Raw genomic sequence first — 21,948 nt, 5'->3', positions numbered from 1 at the left:
CCAAGATCCAAAAGAGAACATGGGTGGAAACATCGACTTCCATTTTTGCTTCTTATCTTTTCAATTCAATTTAACACCTTGTTTGCCTTTCTAAGTTTACTTTATATATCCTTGCCGCATTTTGCTATTGCTGGATAAAAAGATGCTATTTGGAAAAAAGAAGTGTTTTTCCAGTTACATGTTTAGAAATAAGGAAATTAATTGCAGCTTTATTAGAAATATTTTCAATTGGACTAATGTGATCAGTGCATTATATCTTACAAGGTCCTAAAGTTACGTAACCAACTGTGTCATTCATTGCTGTGTATGTTACGGCAAATCAGAAAAGGCAGCATTTTTGGTCAAATAACTGCCTTTTTTAGGGTAGATATCTTCCCTTAAAGCATTTGGATTTGTAGAATTGAAAATTCTTCACTTAAAACAACTCTTTTTCCCATTATTTTTAATGAAAACAAAGCAGTTTTGGGGAGGAATACCCTAATAAATTCTTTACTCAGTGTGGGACTATTATCTATTGCTTTCCATTTCTCTGTAAAAAGAACAAAGGGAGCTGAGTTAATTTAAGTGGCTTAATTATACACATTAGGTCACAATCCCCATCCTTAAGCATCACTTTTAGCTCTTCCCCTGTGCTTTATTTGTGTGTAGAAATTTGATTATGATGTTGCATCTGCACTGTTCATCTGTTTCTGTGTTAGAGCAATGTCTTTAGCGCTTTAGCACTTGTGAAATTGCCTTTATTTCTTTATCTGTTTTTAAACTGATTTGAAGTCTTTTTACTTCAGCATTTGAGAAAATTGTGCTGGTTTCTGGATTTTATCATGTTTCAGCTGCAAATCTCAAGGCTTAAAAAAAAAGAGGGGGGGGGCGGGGGGAGAAATAAGAGTTGGCCTCTGCGCACTGTCCTTAAGTATATCTGTGATACTGATAGTTTGTCCAGAATGGAAGTCTGAACTGATTTCAGTTTTTTCGCTCCTTTCTGTGTTTCACCTTTAATCTTACTGTATTTTTCCCTAAGGAGTGCTGTTGGGTTTTTTCTGTCTTAGGTGCTAAGAGTGCTGAGCAGAGGCGAAGCTTGAACATTCATTTATGCCGCCTACGTTTTAATGCCATTTCCCTGTAATTAGGCAGTATTTATCCTTTAATTCTTGGTTAGATTTGCTTAAGCCCCAGTTTTCCCCCTGTCAGAGGAAGAATATCAGTTGTAAATATTTGAAAATATTTTTCCATTGCTCCCTCCAGTTCATGCCATCTTTGGTATTTTGTTTCACGTTTTGTTGTTCCACGGCCCTCCTGGTGACCGACTCAGCATAGAGAAGCAATGAGGATTCATCTGAATGTATGTTTCCCTGCCTGGCAAATATCCTCTGCTTCATTCTGTCATCAGCTGGTGATGATACACCCGCACACCCACGCACCATGTTAAAAATCAGGTCAGGTATAAAGGCAGAGCTTGAGTTCCTTTTTCAGGAAAGTAAACTTTGCCCGATATTCATGTCAAGCTCATCTCAGTGATCTTTTTCATTATCCCATTTGATGTTTCATCAAAGCTGCTTCCTCCTTTGTTGGAGCACTGTATGTTATTGCTTGAAGTGGAGGCTACAGATTCATTTTTAGAATTTATCCTTTTTAATCTGAGCAGAGTGAAGTACAAATAATCCTTTGCTTTGTTGACTAATACTCTTGCAGCTAAGCAGCAGGGAAAGGAGGAGGTGAACTTTTCATACTACCATCTGTAACCAGCTGGTTCTGCCATTCAATTTTTAGTTTGCTTGAGGCAAATAACCGTATCGTGTATTACAGCATGCAGGAGATCTAATTTTTTCCATGCAGTGAGTTATCAGTAGTTCATTGGAAAGGTCATCTTTCTTTGTATCACTTGCTACAGGAGATGTAAAATTTCCTAGAGATGATTTTTGATAGATGCAATCCTTCCATCAGCGTTAAATTTGTGAAAATAGTGGACAGATGTACAGCCACAGGCAAACTATATGTAAATCTGGGATGATCTTTTCTTGTAGGAGCAGAATTTCTTTTTACCAAGATTTCCAAATATGTAAAGAAATGTGTGGGCTGGAACGCGCAGTGGGAGTACTGCTTGTGCCCACCTGAGGAGGATGGTAGACCGCAGTAGCTGGAGATGTTTATGAGGGAAAGGCAATGTGCCTGAAAAGTAGATGAAGTTTGGGAATCAAACTGTTTCCAACTCCTGCACACTTGTGGCGTGATCCTGTATTGCACCAGGATATTCCGAACTTGGTATTAGTTACAATCCTTTCTATACTAGATGAGCTCCTGTTCTGGGTAGTCTCCTGGTTTAGGAAACAAGCTGGTGTTGGGATGAATAAACCACAAAACAAACATTGCATCAATTTTGATAGCTTATAAAAGCACAGTACGGCTCTGACTGGACTGGTTTGACTGTGGGTTCCTACAGTGGTCCAAAGAGACTTGAAGCTGTGCAGGCTGATGGCCTTTCTTGGCTAAGAAAGGTGTGAAACGCTATTGAAGTGACATATTCCCATGTAATAGCAACCTAGTCATGCTAATGACAGGTAAGGCTGAACAGACTGGCTGACTCTAAGTAACTTTTTCAACTTCAGTCACTTGGGCTGAAAATTTCTATCCTGGGCTTTTGTCTGCCAGGTAGCAGTACTGCCAACATCCAGCTGGCTGCATTTAAGTTTCCTTGTCGTGAAAGGTTCCAGGAAAAACTGATGATTATATGGGTTTTTTTAACTCTTTTTCAAAGAGATTCTGGATCTGCAACACCTCATTTCCTGTTTGGCACAGCCTCACTCACGTAATTTTCTACCTTCCTCTGCACTTTTTTTCCCTACTGTCCCATCCACAGTAATGCCGGGCCTGATTGAATTCTCATCTCTCTGTACCGATGTGCGAAGGAAAAGAGACTGCAGCATATTGCTGGCACAGCTAAGGAAACTAGAATTTGTGTACACAAAATGGAGTTATTCCAGATGTGTCCAGGTTGAAAGAAATTGCTGTTTCTTTTCACCATCCCCTATCTCATGGTTGATCAGGTTTATAAATGTTGGTGTCAATAATCAGTGACAGCTGGCTCTGGATGTTGCTGCAAGAAACCCGGCAGCAGCGGTGTTACACCCAGCTCCCTCCACCAGGTTTCTGCTGCAGCTCTGGAAGTATTTCACTGTTTCAAACCATTATTTAATCCTTCTGATAGTGTATACTATTGTTCCTACAAATGTCCAATGCTTTTTTAAGGCCTCCTGATCTCTTGATTTCAAGGCTATGATATGACGGTCAGCAGTCTGTCATTACGTGATGTTTGTTTCCTTTTGTTGTTTTATATTTGCTGTCTCTTGGTTCCACTGGAGATACCAATGATGGGGAATTAACGGCAGTGTATAGGAATGCTTGATGTAAAAGTACACCTTGTAGTTTAATGCTATATATTCTGTACTGCCTGGTTTCTCTTCTTTTTGAAAATGTTCCAGTTATTTCTGTGAACGGATGCTTTTCCAGGGCCTCTCATTTTTATATGTCTGTGTGCCTTGAAATAGGTAAGCAAACAGCTCAAAGTGCTTGTGTAAAGAAACTCCCTCAGCATGTCCCCAGCTTTACTTGTGCTAAGAGCTGCAGATAAACCAGCAGCCATAGCCTCTGTGAGGGGTCAGAGTGACCACTCTGACTTGAGGGAGCGTGTCCCTGGCTATGTTTGAGAAAATTATGACCAAACCTTCCCTTTAACTAGAGGTGGGCTCTTCAGTGTCTAATTCCTCAGCTGCTTTGATGGGATTCAAGGGGCGTTTTCAATGCTGAGATTTTCCTGATTCCCCCATCGGTGTGGTGACCCGGATGGTCGGGGTTAGGGCTGGAAACCAATTCCACCTCGTGCTGCCCTTGCAATATCTCACTCCCTGGCATGGGAGCTGCAGTGGGCAGGGGTCAGCTGCCTGCCAGGCTGGCCTGACCAGGCATCATTGCTGGTTTGCTCTGCTCTGCCAAATTCCTGAGCTTTCCTGGGGATTGTGCTTTGCAATTTCTTGGTATTTAGCTCCAGAGAAAGTTACTTCTGCTGTGGTTTGCAGAGTTTGTCCCAGCTGTTTTAGCATCCTTTGAGTGTAGCAATGGAAATATTCTTGCTGGAGTGATGTGTGTGTGTGTGTGTGCGCCCTGTACTGTGCTGCCTCGGGGCCATCGGGGTACAAGTGCGTGCAGGGCCAGCTCAAAAAAATTATGCAATGAGCAACTTCTCTGTCTCAGAAATAGTTGGCTGCTTGAGGGAGTGATCATTTCTCCCTGCTCTTCACCTGGAGGTAACTTTTTACATTTGACTTTGTAGTTCTTAAAAAAACAAAACAAAACAAACCCAATCACCCAACACAGGTAAAAAATAGTTTTGGAAATGAAAAAGCAAGGAAAAACAATGACTTATGCAGCAGTTGGTCTTCTGTTGAAGAATGTATCACAGAAAAGTAAAATTGGCAGCAGGAGGGCTCCTGCAGTCATGGTCTGAACAAATTGCTATGGATCTGAATTTGCTATTTATTATCTCTATTTATTATCTCTAATCCTAGTGGTCTACCAGGAAGGAAGGAAAATAATTACTAATGACAGATTTTAGTTAAAGTTAATTTATTGGTGGTGGAACTAATTGCATGTTCCAGGTGTTCATCAGTTAGCAAGACAACATTTAACTATCAAATGCTCCAATTACAATGTGGTTAATTAAACATGATTAAACTGTTGGGTTTACAAACATGCAACTAATTATATATAATTACACTTTTAGTGGGTTTATGGTATGCATCATGCAAGATATATGTGATTTTTTTAAAAATTGCTTCTTGTAAGAGACTACCTTATGCGTGTAGGTTAATATATAGGTATTGACAGCTTGCTGTGTTTTTAAGCCAGGAATCTGCTGTGGAAAAGTTGTAGTGAGATATTGAATTAACAGACGAGTTAAGAAACATAAAAAAGGCAGGGGGGAGAGTGGAACCTGCTCAGAATTTGCAACCGAAGGGTGTAAGTCTTGTGTGAATTGGTAAAAGCTTGTAGTTCTTTGCTATTTAAACTCTTCATCTGTTAAAGCAGAAGCAGAATTTTTTGATGCCGTGAGATCAGTGTTCATCAGGTGCTCCAGGTTGCTGGGTCGTCCTTGGCACCTGCTTCAGAGACCTCTGGTGAAAGGATGGGGTGCGCGTGGGCGGATTGAGAGGCTCTGGGAAGGGTTCCCGGGGCTCCCCTGGGACTCCTGGCTCCTGTGGCGGATTTGCTGGGGATGGGAGACGGGTATGTCTGGTGGGCATGAAGCGGGCAGTGGTGGTTATCAGCCAGGAAGCCGCTGCCATCGGCCTGTGGGGCTGGCAGCTCTCCGCAGGCGGGAGAGGGACGTGACCCGGTGGCCGCGGCCCATGGCCGCCTGCCCACAAGATGGCGGTCGGGGCTTGGCTGGGGGCAGCCTGCCGGGAGGGTAAGGGCGTGTTAATTAAATCTCGTGGGCCTGTCGCCCGTCACGGCCTCCCAACGCTTTCCCTTGCTGAAGTGTTCTGTTATTGGCTATCCACGGTAGTAGAAACACTTGTTGTCTTCATAACTTAAAAAAAAAATCTGGCATGGATTAAGTCTTTGGTGCTTGGGTTTTGCTTTTGCTGCTAGTTATTGCCCTTTTGATTAGCGCCTGGGAGCTTTGTCACGTATGAAGTCTCTGCGATAGTTCTTTCCGGTTTAATCCCCATCCTGATGGACGCATGTGTCATTTAATTAAGGATAATACTTTTGTAGGAAAGCTGTGCACCGCACTGTGCCTGTAATAAGGGCTATTGTAATCTCTGATTTGTGTTAAGACTCAATTTAATTTGAGCCATCGAGAAAGGCACCAAGGAAGGCGGGTGTTAGTGTGGGAGGCGGTTGCGATGGTGTAATGCGGGGAGCGTTGTGAAGCGGCCGCCTCTCCGGGTGCCCCGGGGATCGGGCAGGCCTGGCGGGAGGCCGCCCTCTCCCTGGGGCCGGGGGGCCCACGCAGGCCGGTGTCAACGTGCCCGGGCTGCGAATGGGCACCTCATCACCATGCACCAACACTCGCCCTTGCCTACAACCTGCCTACAACAGGTGACTTCAATTTTGCAGGACTTCCCATAACATTACATATTTAATAAATAAAATGGTCTTATTTTCTGTACTCTAGAAAATGTTCGAGCAAATGCTGACTGTAGATGAGTATTACAGAGATAGCTACATCAAGGCTGCCTTCTAATTTGGCGTGACCAGGTGATTTGCATATTAGAGAAAGGAGATCTTTCCTGCTTAAACCTCTGCATTTGCAGTGATAATGTGCACACGATGATCATCAGTTCTGTCCTAATGAATTTGCTCATCACTGTCTGTGTGAGATTTGCAGAGTACAGGTTTTTTGGTAAACTTTTTTAAGTTCATTCTTGCGTGTCTGAGTGTTCATGGGAATATAATGCTTGCTTACCAGAGGATATGTTTTGCATGTGTCGTTGGTACCCGTATGAATATACTGGAGCATGTTCAGTCCTCTGTGCCTTTGCATACAATTTCACAGCCATACAATCGGAAATCTACAACAGTATCAGGCAACAATTGGAAATCCACAGTAATATCAGGCAACTCAGGTAAGAAATCGTGCCCTTTCCTTCCTAGTCATCAGTAAGCATTAGCCTAATCATTAGTAATGAAATCAAATGAATGTCAATAAATACTTCTAAATAACTTTAAATGGTGCTTTTCTTAATTTCAAGTCTATTTTATCCTGACACAGGTGTTTTCTCTTGTTCTCTCTTATTGTGTGTGCAAGTATATACCAGAAAGGGAGAGCAGTTCCTACTCTAATTGAAATTTATCTTTGTGTAGACATCTAGTGCCAGTAGGATATACTGGAAATACTAAAACTGCAATGGATTTATAACTGTCCTGGGTTTTCCTAAACCAGGAGAGCACTGTGTGAAGTGGGTTTGCCTTAATTTTCCTGTCCTGCATTGAAATTGAATTTTGCATTGAATTTTCTTACCCTGCTCAAGACAGTCGCCTGGGCTGTCAAACACAGCATTGAGGAGCAGTGTCGCTGTGCTGGGTGAGTGTCCAGCCTGGCAAGGCCTCTCATTTGGGGAGAAAAGACCTTTCTTCCCATGTTGTGGATAATCCAGAGCTGGCCCTTGGATGGAGCAGGCTTTACTCTTGCCCCCTGGCCTTGCTGGGCTGATGTCTGTTTCCCTATGGGTTGCTACAGTAATAGTTTCTGTTTAGATAGCTTATTCCAGGCCAGGGACAGTTAGTTGCTCAAAGAAACTAATGATGCCTGTAATGACTGGGAGATCAAAGTGTCAGCATGGATACTGTGCCAGCCCTGAATCGGTGCTGTTATGGGAGGAAATGGGAAAATGGGAAGAGGACGGTTAGTGCTCCCTGACACCTTTGTATTACTGTTAGCAAAAAAAAACCCTAAACAAAACCAAAACCAGCCCTGGGCACAGCCACATACTCAGATTTCCCTCCAGCCTGTTCCCGAATGTCTGTCTGTCTGTCTTCAGGCTGGCGAGTGACTCGGAGATGAGCTCTGGTTAGTGCCAGCAGGCTGTGTCAGCATGGGCGCAGGATGAATGTTTGTTTGTGGTTGTGGGTGGCTGCCTGTGACACTGTCTGCAGCCGTGCCCACGGGAGTGTGCTGTGCACAAAGCACAGGGACTTCTCGTGGCACCTGCTGATGTGCTCCTGAACAAATACATTGCCCATCAGGGCTCCTGGCAGCCCCGTGTTTGTTGCTGTACTAGCCATGGAGGTCTGGAAATAGCATTAGAAAGTTTAATCTTTTTTTCTTTGTCTCTTCATGGGCAACAAATTACAATGAAATAAAAGAGGATGAAAATAAAATTTTATACTGTGCCTTTTAGGCAGTTTTATACTTCTCTCTGACAAGAAGGCTAAAAGAGCAAAATAATATTGACTAAGTGTCTGGTCTTTACTTAAGTGCTCTTGAAAGTTAATCAATCCACTTGTGCCCTAAACAATGTTAGCTTTTCAGTTCAGAGGGGCTGGGGAAAGATTCACCTTGCTTTTCTGGCTTTAAGAGGATGGCAGGGCTGGAAGCAAACTATGATGAGCTTGTTTGCCTATGCCTTGATGGGATTAAGACGGGATGCTGTACTGTCACTCAGATGATGTTTTCTGTATATTTAATTGACCACGGCAGCTCTCGAACAGCCCATTAGGTAATGTATTTATGCTTCACAAGGCTAATGCTGAGCGGTGATAGTCTCTTCCTCTTGCATTTGTTACAGAAAAAACTTAAGGTAATTTGAATGAGTTTGGGGAAAGAACAGCAAAAATGCAGAAAGGTGGGTTTTCTCTTTGTGCTTATTAATACGGATCTGTAATTTGGAGGCTTTGTTGAAGAGCATTAAAATGCATAGACTTTTAATGGAACTACAAGGGAAAACAAAATGAATCCCTATGACTTAAGTACTCTTATCACTGAAACTTTGTTCTTGAAAAATGACAAGGGATGTAAAAGTCCTTCTGACCTTCAGACCACCCCTGGTGCTGTAGCCCACCTCTGACCACATCAAAGTAGGACTAGGCAGAGAGAAGAAGGGTGGCCTCTGGCTTTGGGACAGCCGTGAGGAAATTTGGCTGGCTTTGAAAAAAGAGGCTGGAGATTTCTGCTTCACTGACAGTAATATGGATGAGGGCTCCATCTCTGGTGGGCCCTCAGCCTGAGTGTGAACTGTGACCCTTTATATTACCATACTGAGATGTAAAGATGGTTGTTTTCATTGAGGTAGTTTATTAGCTGTAGATGTTAGCAATATTAAGGTTCTCTATTTATGTTAATACACATATATTGGTGTATGTATGGTAGCAGGTTTAGATGATTTTCATTTGGAGGGTTTTTCAGTGCTAAAAACCCCACAGACAGACACACTCTCCCGTACAGCCACTTTTTTCTGCATGAATTTTTAAAAATCCATCCAGGGAGACTGTTCATCCCATCTGGAATAAATCGCCTGCTCTGGGTAGAGGGGACCTTCCTGTCTGGCCTCTGCAATCCCCCGAGCTGCTGGTCCCGTCCCGTTGGAGTGGCTATGCTGGCAGCGGTGCCTCGCCTCTGCTCCGGAGGGGACACGGCTGCTGCTTTCACAGGTGGGCTGCAGATATTTGGGGTTATAATTAATAAATCTCCCTGGCGATTTTGGTTTCTGCTTTCCACTGTACCATAATTGCATTATACGCAATGAAACTGTGAAACTGATTGTGTGATGGGATGGGTTAAAAAAAAAAAGGAAGGTCTCAAAATGTGGCTTTTGAAGAGACTCCTGTTGACACAGGCTTGATCTTTAAGCTTCGTTTTACTGCTTTCAAAATGAAATCCCTGCTCTTGCCTCACTCTGGTTTCTTCCCTGTTCCCAGCTTGTGGCTTTGCCTGATGGCTGATGTACAGTGACGATAACTTGCAGATGCCTTTGTGTGTGACAGCTGGATTAGTGTTTTTAATCTTGCTCATTTACAGTGTTTAATCCCCTTTCCTTCCCCCCTCCTGGGAAAGCTGCCTCCTCATTTCGGCAAGCTTTGGTGGTGAGGTGCAGATGCTGGTGCTCGCTGCTGTCTTCTGGGCGAGAGCTTTGCCTTCAGGTTTCTGGAACCAGCTTAGCGGTGGAGCAAGCACAAGGTTACGCTTGCCCAAAGCCTGCTAAAACAGTGGAGGGCAGGGGGAAGTACAATAAAATGCATGAAAACCTTGAAGAAACTGCAGTGAAGCTGCTTAATGACTGAGGAAAGGGCTAAGTAAAAGGTGAAAGAAAATGACTTGAGAACACAAAGGAAATTGCCATAAAACAGGTGTTTATGCATGAGCAGGTTTGTGAAGCTTTGCTTCCCGCTTTGAGTACGTGGTTAATGAACAAAACCTTGAGACGGTTTTTGTTCAGTTGTGATTATTGCCAGATTTGTCCATGCAGAGAGAGGAGAGATGAAAAAAAAAACATATGGGCAGCTGACTGTAGCAGGCGGTGAAGGTGAGCAGGCGTGGGTGCGCGGCAGTTTGGCCTCGTCCTCTTCTGCACCAAGCCAGAGGGTGGTTTTGCTCTCGATGTCTCAAAGGGCATTGTGCCGCCTATGCACACAAGCAACACTGCTTCATAATTACTCCTAAAATAACGAGGTGTGTGATCGTGTGCCCAAGAGAGCATCTGAAGGCTGTACATGTGTGCTTTACTCCCTGTTTTTGCCTTTGGGAATGTGTGGGTTGCCTGCGCCCAGGGGCGGCAGCAGGGCCGTGGGGTCTCTGTGAGGAGAGGCCAGGGCTCCGCTGGGCCAGGCATGGCTGGTTCTGGTGGCCCCATGACTGGGCCCCACTGAGCCCCTCAGCCCCACGGGTGGCACCTCGAGGGGACGCAGGTGAGAGGGAGGGAAAACACTGCCAGAAGCGGGGAGAGGCAGAGGAGCTGGGAGAGAAGGAAGGAGGGTGAGGTGGGAGAGAAGGAAGGAGGGTGAGGTGGGGAAAAGGGGGCAACGGAGAGTAATTTATCTTTGTTTCTCACCATCCAAACCTAGTTTAATTGGTAAGAAATTAAATCGATTTTCCCCAGGGTGAATCTGTTTCATCTGTGATGGTAATCTGTAAGGGATCTCCCTGTCTATATCTTGACCCACGAGCTTTTTCATCATATTTTCTCCCCTGCCTTGCTGAGGATGGGGAATGAGAGGGCAGCCGGGCAGGCATCTGGCAGCCAGCCATGGTCAACCCACCACACAGAAATACTTAATTGACCTCTAAAACATAACTGTGGTGGGGTTTTAGAAGAGATTCTGGTACTGACCGCTGCTGGGACCTCTCATGCTCTCCAGCACCTGTGGTTATGGGAAGCTGCCTGCTGAGGCACTGTTCTCCAAGCATGTCAGGAATCAAAATGCAAACTGTACCATACAGGAGCCCGTATACACAGTTATTAAATTGTCTCCCCTGAAGCATTGACTGGATCACTTACATATATATTAGCGATTTTTAAAAAGTATTTTTGGTTCTTTTTAATTTTATTTATTTATTTGCAACAGGTGGTTTTGGGCCAGTATTGTGTTGGCTCTGGCAGGGGAGATCCAGAAGGAACACAGTGCAGCTCCATGGGGTGCAGCAGAAGAGACAACGGCCCTGCCAAAATTCATGCCAGACTGGTAAGGCCAGAGAAAGAAATGGAGAAGCGCACAGATGCTGTTTGGCATCAGGGTTTGCATATTTGAATATGCACAATTCACTTACACAGGGGACTGCAAACACTGTAAGGCCAGAGCTTTAACCTGGCAGGTCTCTAGGCTGCATCCCCACTGCGTATGGTGGGATTTTCATAGGTTTGGGGGATGTGTGTGAGTGAGAGCAGGATGCGGCTCGCTCTCATACAACAAGCACAAAGCAGTTAAATATTAATTGTGGAAAGGACAATCCTTACTGTTGCCTGGTTTGAGATGACACCCCAGTTTTGTACCCAGGGGTGTGCAGCAGCTTCTGCTTCAAAATGGAAACGCTTAATCAGAGAGTGCATTTTATGGGAACTGCAGGTGGCAGTAGGGGCTAAGTTTTACAGAAAAAATGTATTAAATTTCCTTTCTCCACAGTAGCTTGGCATATGGCAAAAATTTGAATCTCTGCAAGAAGCCTTCTCTTAAAGCTGACACTCCGTATTTTTAAGGATGTGTCAGTTCCTTTTAGGTGTAAGGTTTTCAATAGCTGTAATGACACTTCCTGCTCCCTTTGGGATGCCCTGCACTGTCTTCCCCTGGGGTGGGTTTCTGCTGGTTGTTTTGCAGCATTGGCACTGTTCTACAAATGCTCATTAAACTCTGCTTTTGTTTACTGTATTCCAACTGGGTAAGTAACTTAAGAGGTATATTACTTACATTTACCACAATCAAAATTACATCCATTTGAATATATGAAATGAGTGCATTGCTGTATTTTAACTGTAAGAGTTCAAAGTCCTGTGTGTTACACAGAAAAATCTTGAACAAATCTGAATGAACTTAAAAACAGGAGGTTTTATCAATCTTGGTTTAGTTTCTAGTCACTGAGAAAATTCAAGGTTTAGCAAAGAAATAATGAACAGACCATTGTCCCTCATGCTCTGTGTATTTTTGGCTTAGGAGTTATCTGTCATCTAGTGCTTTCTCATTCAGGATGCACACATTTATTTATTTGGTTCAGACAGAATAAAGAATGCACTTATGTATATTGCATGCCGTGGAGAACTTGAGAGAGACAGTGCGCTGAAATAAAGGTGGACTTGTGTGGATCAGACAGCTCATTCTATAAACAGATACCTGCCCACGTGCTGTATATATGCTGGGATCAGCTGGTGCTGTGTGTGTTTTTTTGTTTTTTTAAGTTACGCTGCACTGGATGACGATTAAGCTGGTAAAACTTTCTGAAACACCTAACGGTGCTATTTCTGAGCTCTGAGGTGAGGCTGAGCACAGAAGAATCGGTTTCTAAAAAGTACTAGTTGTTGTTACTGATAAAGTTGTACCATAGTAAGTGAAAATCCTAGAGGGACTCATTCTGGTACTGGCAGGGTCAGTTCAAAATCTGCAGTAAACGTTCTCAGTAGCATGTTTTCCAATTAAAAAGCACTAGTGAAGTACTTAAATGTATTGCTGGGAATTAAATACTTCTCTAGAGCTAATTGCTTTTGTTGGTAGTTTTTCAGATGTACACTAGAAATACGACAGATTAGTTTGGACTGTGAAGGACTCATCCGTGTTTTAAAAGCCTCCCCAGCATGAAGCACTCCGATGATGTTTTCCCCCTTGTACTTCTTCCTTGGCGCTAAGTGCTGATTACAAGCCATATATCTGTGCACTTGCTCCTGGTCAGAGCAGGAGCGTCAGTGAATCTCCGTACAGGAGCCAACGCTGTTAGAGAGCACACCCCAGCCTCCCGATGGGAAATACTAACATACAGTATGATGTAGAACTCTATTACCTATTAAAAAGTAATTATTTAGGTCATGTTAGAGGCTCTCTTTTGAGAAGAGAGCATATTATAAATTAAACAAAGAACAAGATGCATTTTAATAACGGTTCCTGGGTAATGGGAAATCTCGGACTGCACAAATAGGGTTTTACTGTTAGTATGCTCCTGTCGGGGAGTGTCCTGGTTTGGGCTGGGATAGAGTTAATTTTCTTCCTAGTAGCTGGCATAGTGCTGTGTTTTGGATTTAGGATGAGAATAATGTTGATAACACACCGATGTTTTAGTTGTTGCTGAGCAGTGCTTACACTAGTCAAGGACTTTTCAGCTTCTCATCCCCTGCCAGCGAGAAGCTGGGAGGGGGCACAGCCAGGACAGCTGACTCAGACTGACCAAAGGGCTATTCCATACCATATGATGTCATGCTCAGTATATAAACTGGGGGGAGTTGGCCAGGGGCAGTGATCACTGCTCAGGAACTGGCTGGGCATCAGTCAGCAGATGGTGAGCAATTGCATTGTGCAACACTTGTTTTGTGTGTTCTTATTCTTATTCTTACTCATTATTATTATTATTATTATTATTATTATTATTATTATTATTATTATTATTATTATTATTATTATTATTATTATTATTATTTTCCCTTCCTTTTCTGTCCTATTAAACTGTCTTTATCTCAACTCATGAATTTTATTTTTTTCCCCCCTATTCTCTCCCCCATCCCACTGCACGGTGGGCGAGTGAGCAAATGGCTGTGTGGTGTTTAGCTGCCTTCCATGTTCAACAGGGAGGATCCTGGGGAGGGGGCTCAGGAGGGAGAGAGGTGTTCTGTGCATGTATTCAGTCACAGTTTAAAGAGAATTAGCTCAAGCTGCACTCATGGACCCTTCCTGTTCCCTTATCACAAACATTTGTCTGAATTCATTTGGCTGAACGTCTGATGAAAGCAAATGTCAAGGTTGTGTTGCTGCCCTGAGTGCCAAATTTGGCTTGCGTGCAGGAGTGTGCCTGTACTTGTCCAATCCAGGGAGAGCTGGAGCGCCCTGTGATTTACCTTAACAATTATAATCAAAGCCACACAGCTCAAATTATGAATGTTTGATCTTCAGAGCTCATAATCAACCCAGAGAAGAAACACCCCAGAAGCTATTTTATTGAATAAATTTAAATAATGCATTAATTTTAGAAAATAATCGCATATGAGCAAATGGCTAAGTTAATCAAAGTATTAATTTGTTCAGCTCTCAGGGATATGTAAAAACTTAAATAATGTGTAAATATCACATTTGGCATGTGCATACTTACCACTAAATATGAGTTAGATGTAGTGCACACATAGCTGAATAGAAACTACGTAAATGTGTTTTAATGATGCTTAATGGGGGACTGATACATACATCAGGTTGGAAATGGTATAGTAAATTGTGCAATTCTAGTTTTGGTGCACAGGTTGTGTATTTCCCTTGTGACCAAGCTCTTGGTGGAGAATCACAGTCAACGTCATGCATGGAGACATGCTGGTAACACACAACCTTTTGGCAAAACTTCTTGCATATAGTAAATTAAATACAAAGTGTGTCTGTATTTATGAAGTATCCCAAACTGTGCAACTCAGCTGGAAAAAGAGAGAAATGGGAGAGGTGCCATTGCCATGTGAAATGCCACCGCAGCTGGTGCTGCAGGCAGTGAGAGGTGGGGGAGGCATGCAATGGCTCACAGTTTGCTCTTCTACCGCCTCCGGGCTCAGCAGCGGCGAGCAGGACCTGTGCAGTTCAAGCAGGTTGGGGTGGAGCTTTCCAGAGGCTCCCTTGGGAGCCGCAGTCGTCTTCCTGCAAACGATCTAGGAATTTTGAACCTAACTTATGGTGGCTCCATAGCATGTATAGGTCTGCTGGCAGACGTTGAGGTCTGGCGGCAAACTCTGGTAGCCTTCGCCATATTATGGCCACCCCTTACAGCCCATCAGGGTTTGCAGCGTTTCTGCATCCGTACTGAGCAAACAGTGGCCACGGCAGGGAGAATAGTGACACAAATGATAGCACAGAAAGCGGATATTTAAAGTTGAAGTTAATGCTCCTCTGGTCCTACTATGCCTGCTTTGTGTATGTGATATATTCATGGGGAAAAGTACTGTGTTCTTTCCTAGATTGACAGGAGATTTTAATTTCTTACAATGTACCAGTCTTGATCTGATTTAGCTATTTCTATCCTGGCATGTGGCAGTGGTGCGGCATATTAACAGTCTCGCAGCAGTCTTCAGTGGGCTTAATAAAATTAATATGAGTATTAGTCAAATACTGGCTGACAATTTTCTTAGGCTGGGCTCTGACAAGAGTTGTGGTTGGGAAATTATGATTTTTCTTTTGTTTTTTCATTTCACTTAATATTGATGTGTGGGGCGATATATATGGTGGTTATTTTTTTAAATAGGCTCTTTATCCTGACTCAGCCAGGGACTGGAGTCTGATATTTGTATTAAATATTGTATCAAGTGATTTGCAGTAGCTGTGGGGTTTAGTGGGATGAGAGCTATTTGTTTTTACACAGAAACCTGTGGTTCCTTTTGTTAGGGCTTTGGATTGCTTTTATGCTTCATCCTCACAGGAGAAATGCAAATGCTACTGAAAAATTATATTTTGATTACAGACACAGATAGTGAAGAAGCATTGCAGAAGTTAGGTTTGTCTGCTTTTTGCCTGATGATTTTTTTAAGTATGGAAATTGTATTCCACTGTCCTCCTGCTGAGAAAATAGTGTGTGGAAGCTTGGATAAGAAATGCAACATTGCAGCTGCTGTCGGCCTGGGCTTCAGTGGTCCAGCCTTGTATAAAATTACAGGGGAAGGCACCCCAGGAACAGCAGGCCCTTATGGGGATTTCAGGCTCGTGGGAAAACCAGACTGCAAACGGGCTGAACGTGGAGAAGCCAATGCGTGATTTTGAACCCAGACTAGCAGAGATGCTGCGGCAGCTCACTCAACAGGAGGGCCACGTCTGAGCAGGATGAGGAGGCAAGTGGCTGAGACGCTCGCTAGGGGCTGTTTTTCCCATAAGCAGAAGCCAGCGGGGGCTTTGCATGCCAGCAGCCTCCAAACTTGGAGCTCCCTGCAGCTTTCCCTTCATTTTGGTGATGGTTCTCACTTCCTGCTGGGGAAAACTCCCTGCAGCCTCATCGTGCTCCCTGCACACATGCTCTTCTGTTCGTCCTTGGTTTATTTATCTTAACTCATTAAAGTAAATTTATGGATTTATTGCTGTTCCCCCCTCCTCTAGGAGGGGGTGACTCTGTCCTTGGGCAAGGCTGTGCTCTCTGGCGGCACATGACACTGTCTGGGTGTGATGCTGGTTACTTCACCGGCTTGCCTGGCTTTCTTCATCCATGGAAGCTTCTGAAATATGCATCCTTTGGATTTTACTGTCACCAGGTAATCTGATTGATATAACGGATGGCTGCCAAAATTCAAGTGGGCCCTTGAAACTGATATGCAAGATATATTACATTATGATCTGACCTGTTGCACCTTAGGTTATTTCCTTGCTCGTGCAGAACAGCTATTTTATTATGTCCTTCTGCAGCTCCTGAAGAAGAGCAGGGAGGAGTAAGCGGAGTGTTTTGTGGAGGAAAAAGGGTCTTTCCAGCCAGTTGAAAGACACACAAACTCCATTTCATCTTGGCTTATAAATCAGTACTAGAAAAGTGCTATAGTTCTGCTTTTCTTGTTATCTAGTACATTAGGAACAGAAAGCAGGGCGTTTAATGTTTTATACTTAAATATGTTGGCATTTATCTATTCAGCCATGTTTATTAGAGTAATTACGAGTCAGATTAGGTGTGATGCTTGCTGACCTTTGAGGAAGGGACCAAAACAAAAACCAAAACAAGTTTTACAAATGTTAGGCAGAACAAAACCCTCAATTACTTGCCACGATCTCGGTATGTATTCGAATAAGGAAAGTAAAAGACTTGATGCCGGCAAAAGATATTCTGATAGGTCCCAGTTAAAATTTCGGATAAAGTGACTTTAAAAGAAAAAAAATAATATGCAGTTTTCTTCCGTGATAGCTAGGGGGGAAAAGGTTACAATCCTCCAATTACAATTTTTGAAAATATTAAATAATCAGTGCTAGCAGCAAAAATAGGATTGTCCTGATATTTTTCAATCGTGTCTCAACTGTTAAACCCTAAGTAGCTTAAATACGAGTTAGTTATTTAAATGTGAAAATAATTTATGGTAGCACAAGATAGAAATTGGAACTCAAAATATTGATACTGGCTATTTATCTACTGGTTGCCTCCCATGCAAGCAATTAATTTGAGTACTCTGGTATTTTCATGCATTCTGTGGGATGCTTTTATGCAATTTACATAGAGAAATTGCTTATTTCCAAATTACATCTCATACACTGAAGAAATTTCCCCAAAATGGCATTGCTGGAGTTGCCTGTTGCAGTTGCCCATGCAGAGCCTGCGTTCCCGTCCTGCCTGGCGGCTGCCCCGGCCCCTTCCTGGCATGAGCAGAAATCCTTTTCCCATCACATGGTTTTGCAGAGCGTAAGGAAAGCAGCTGGGGGCCCCTTCGGTCCCAGTTTGGGGCAGCTTGTGCTCCAAAGGCAATATGCTTTGCCCGTGGGTGAGTGTGAAACCTGGGAAATTCGGCAGCTGGAGAAACCGCTGCTGCTTTTCAGTAGGGCTGAGGCCAGGTGCTGCTGCAGTGGGGTGGTAATGCCCCTCTGAGGATGGATATTTGCAAACTTTGGTGACTTTGGGATGACTCTTTCAGAATGGAAAAATTTGCCCAGATGCCAGCGTTGCCACAAGCGATCCCCTGAGTTTTTCCTTGTCAGCTGATTTGGTTATGGAGATTTGCTTGGTTTTGTCTCCCTGAGCATCCATATGTATGAGAGAGAGAGATTTTATTAATTTCCCTCCATCAAATGCAGATTCCTCTCAGCACAGATCCTGTGCATGTGTGTCCCCACTTGAATTGCTTTAATAACACAGTGACAAAAGCAAAAATTTTGACTGGGCAACAGAACTATCATATAGATTTTAACTTTAATATTACTTTTAGAATATTTTCTCCACACCACCTGTGGTGGGCTGTAATTGCTTTTTCCCTTTTACCAGGAGCACCTGGAACTGCTCTGTCACTAATTTCACTGGTGTCATTTCTCTCCCAAAGGAAAAACTGAGGCCGATTCTCCTTTAGGTGGGAGTCGACTCCTGTCACATCCCTGGCTATGCAAAGCTATATAGGCTCACCCTGGGATTTTGCAGACTCTCATCTGTGACCAGTTGCATTTCCATGGCACTATCGGTTATCTTCCCAGACCACTGCCTGCTTTGCTTTTCTAGGGGACAAAACAACTGCTCACCCCCTGATGTTCCCATTGAGGCTTAGTCGAGGAAGGGCAGTGAGCTGTGGGACAGCATGCTGACCAGCAGTAGCCCAATATCTGTGCTCCAGGTCTTAGGGTCTCTTTTCCTTTTTGTCAAGCAGGTTCCTCTAGTTTCCCAAAAATACTTAATAATAAAAAATTACTTTGGACTGCTTGAGCATTACACTTTCTGAAATACCATTTGACAAAAAAGTGGGTTCAGTGATGCCCACTGTTAGTAGCTTACAATACATTTTGAAAACCGCCTCTTTAATGTACCTCTTGCATGTATTTTTATTTTGTTGCTTATTCTGGGTATACTGATTTGTCTGAACAATCACAGCTGAAGATTATGGGCATTGCAGTAGCAAAGCCTAGCAATTATATCCCCTTTTCTGTGCCAGCCTGGAGGCTAATCCCCATGTCCCTTTGTTTCTCTTCCTTTGTTCCCTGGTAGAAAGGAAAATGCCCCTGGGCTGTCACCTTGGCTTTACATTTTAAAAGTTTTGCGTGTTTTTCTAAAGATGGACAGAATTTTCCATAGGGGACAGGCACCACATCATGTCTGTAGGACCTCTGTCCTGAGGCAGATCCTGAATTAATGCATTTCACATGAATAAGAGGCACATGCAGAGAGGGAGAGCAGATCAATGTTTAATTATGCAAATAGTCTTCTAGGCTTTAATATTAAACTGGAATAAACCTGTCATAACAGCTACGCTGGGGACAGGCAGTGAGTGAGCGGCTGCGCCTGGGTGCTGCATTAGCGGAGGGAACACAGCGGGTGCGGGTGCAGGGGGTCAGGGTCTGGCTGGTGGCTCCCAGCATCACTGGGGAGCTGCACCCGGGGGCTGGGCTGCACCTGGGTCCCACTCACAAAGGGAGAGATGAAGTTTCTGTGTGAAATTTCAGTATAGCTGGGTCTGGCTATAGTACAGCTTTGTACAGTGTTGTTATTTAAAGCTCTCTCAGTATTAATTTAGCCCTGCTTGACTCACCTGACGTGGCTGTATGAAGAGACTTGTCTCTAGTGCTCTCCTGCCAGCTGTGGCTGCAGTGACTTGCATGGTGAGGACTGTGAAGTGAGAGGTACTGCACTCTGACAAGCCTGTGTTCGGTAGGGCTTTTGTAATGAGGAGGCCATTTAATTCTGCTGGACTTGATGGGCTTATGCAGGAATCCAAGTACGAAATTTCCTCTTGGCGAGTGCTTCTCCAGGAGGGTGGGAGTTAGCTCCCTTCCTTGCGGGGCTTCCCTGTGGTTTGTGAGCAGTGTCCGTGAAGCCACGAAGCCTTCTGGGGGATTCAGATACGGGTGCACAAGAGTTACGATGATGGAAGAAAACTGCACCCATTTGCAAAACTTGACATGCTTTAAAATATTGTTTCTCTTAACTCTTTAATATGGCACCTTTTCAGTTTTAATTCAAACCTTCATGGCGACATTCGCACTTCTGCTCATTTTATCCATCTGTTTCAGCATCCCTGAGTCTCACCAGGTTGCTGGTGAGCCTCGGGAGGAAGGTGACGCAGCACGCAGGCAGTGTGTGCCTCCTGGCAGGGATGAGGTTATTAGACCGTTTGAATGTGTTCAAATCCAGAGGAAAGGTAAAAGCTGTGCACTGCAAAGAAGTTTTAAGGGAACAGATTATTTTTTTCCCTCTTTAATCTCTCTTTTCCCTTTTTCCCAGTAGGGAGTCCTCCTACCCCTTGGTGCTTGCGTCCAGCACAGTGGCAAGGCATACAGTTAATACGGCTGGTGCGTTTCTCTTAATGAGGGTGGTGTTGAAGCCATGTGGGTCTCCCTCTCCTGTGCCGATTTTTGGGATCTTTTCTGCTTTTGTCATTTTCCCTGTTTCTTTTTTATACCCTGCTGGATCTTTGCGTGGGTGAGCAGAAGTGCTCATCTGTGAGATGCTCTGGGGAACATGGTAGGAAGGGCACTTTTCTTCTGATACCCTGCTTCTCTGGTAGTTGTGTTCAGCATGACTCTTACCTTGCGTAGTTAGGATAATGGAGGAGGAAGAGGAATATTGCCTGCTGTTGTGTTAGATTAGGTAATGATTTTCTAGCTTTCACAAGCTGTATCAGGTTTGTTTCAGTCCCCATGCAGTGCCTTGATTTGCTATCAAAAGAAAGTCTTGAATTATGCAGAGTAAGGTATAAGCAGCAGAGCTACTGCTGAGCATGGTTTTACATTGCCTTTGTTGAATATTTGTGGTAATCAAAGATCACACAACTTTGTCTTCTAGAGTTAAAATACTTTTTGATAGCCTGGACAATTCCAACCTGCACAGTAGTTATTGATACAGTATCAAGTAGCTCTGTTACCTCCTCTAAAGCAACATTTTTTAAGCAGTGGACAGAGGGTCTGAAAGCACGAGTCGTGATAATATTTTGGGTATATCTGACAAAACCAAGTACTTAAAAATGTTAATTTTTATTCCTTGCCAATTCTTAATTCAAAAGTCTTTAATACAGTTCAAAGCCAGAAGATGCATTCGCATCCACAGTCTGGGATAATGGAGTTTAATTGCCATCTACCATGTTTCTGAGTTATGTGTTATGAGAAGAGCTGTCAGTGAGGTGCATGGTACGGCGGGGAGGCAGAAAATGAGACTATTTGTCACTGCAGGTTTGTAGAACTGTCTCGCTCTTTAACACTTGCTCGGGGAGGGGGAGGCTTGTTGTGTAACGAACGCACAGAAAATGTGTCCGATTGTGAAGGAGGATGGTTAGAAGTGAAATAGGGCCAGTACTTGCCTGTTTGCTTTTATGATATGCTAAGGGACCTGCTTTTCCCTTTGGGGTCTGCATATTTCATTAGTAGCGTTTTGCAGTAGGGAGAGAAGGTAATTGAATACATTTTGGGCTGCGACAACGAGCTCTTCCCTCTAACAGAATCATGTTTTGCAGTTTTCACTCTCAGCTTGCTGACAAGATGATAAAAGGTAGCGTGGTGTGTGTGCCTTGCTAAATAGGCGCTTTACTTCCAAAGGTAGGTAGATGATAATTTAAAAAATGCTCTGCTTGAGAAAGGCAATGAGGAGACAGAGCTATGCAGCTTTAACATGTTGATACAGGGAGAGGGATTGATCTCTAATCAGGGAGTGGTTTAGGGGGTAGGCAGGACGTGAGAGCTGGATTTCTGGGCGTCACTGCCTGTTTGGCCTCGGGTGTGGGACAGTCTCGGAGGCTTTTGAGGCTTCCAGTGAAGTGCCCCTTGAAATCATTGCTCCTGACTCTGACTGGGGTGCCAACACTAGGGACCAGCTGCAAATGATGGGGCTTGAAACACTGAGGACAGGAGGGAATTGCCTGTTAATTTAGGGAATTTTGATCTTCCCTGGTGGTTTTGTGCTAAGTAGTAGTGGCCCAATGAAGCATAAAGAGGGCAGCATTGGTGGACAGTTTCCTTGATGCTGTTGAGGGTGGGTGAGAGCTAAAGGAAGGATGAGGGATTACATTTCTTTCTGATGCTTGGTGGTAGCTGAAAGCTTAGACTGCAACTCCATTGCATCAGCAGACGGGCATAATGTGAAGGTGAGGAAGAATATAGATGTTAGCTGTGCAAGAATATGGAGAAAGCAGAGAGGCCAGGAAG

Source organism: Nipponia nippon, unplaced genomic scaffold, assembly GCF_047370975.1.
Source record: "Nipponia nippon isolate SJK-2023a ecotype South Korea unplaced genomic scaffold, ASM4737097v1 scaffold_3, whole genome shotgun sequence".
NCBI lineage: Eukaryota > Metazoa > Chordata > Aves > Pelecaniformes > Threskiornithidae > Nipponia > Nipponia nippon.
This window is presented reverse-complemented; position numbering follows the sequence as displayed.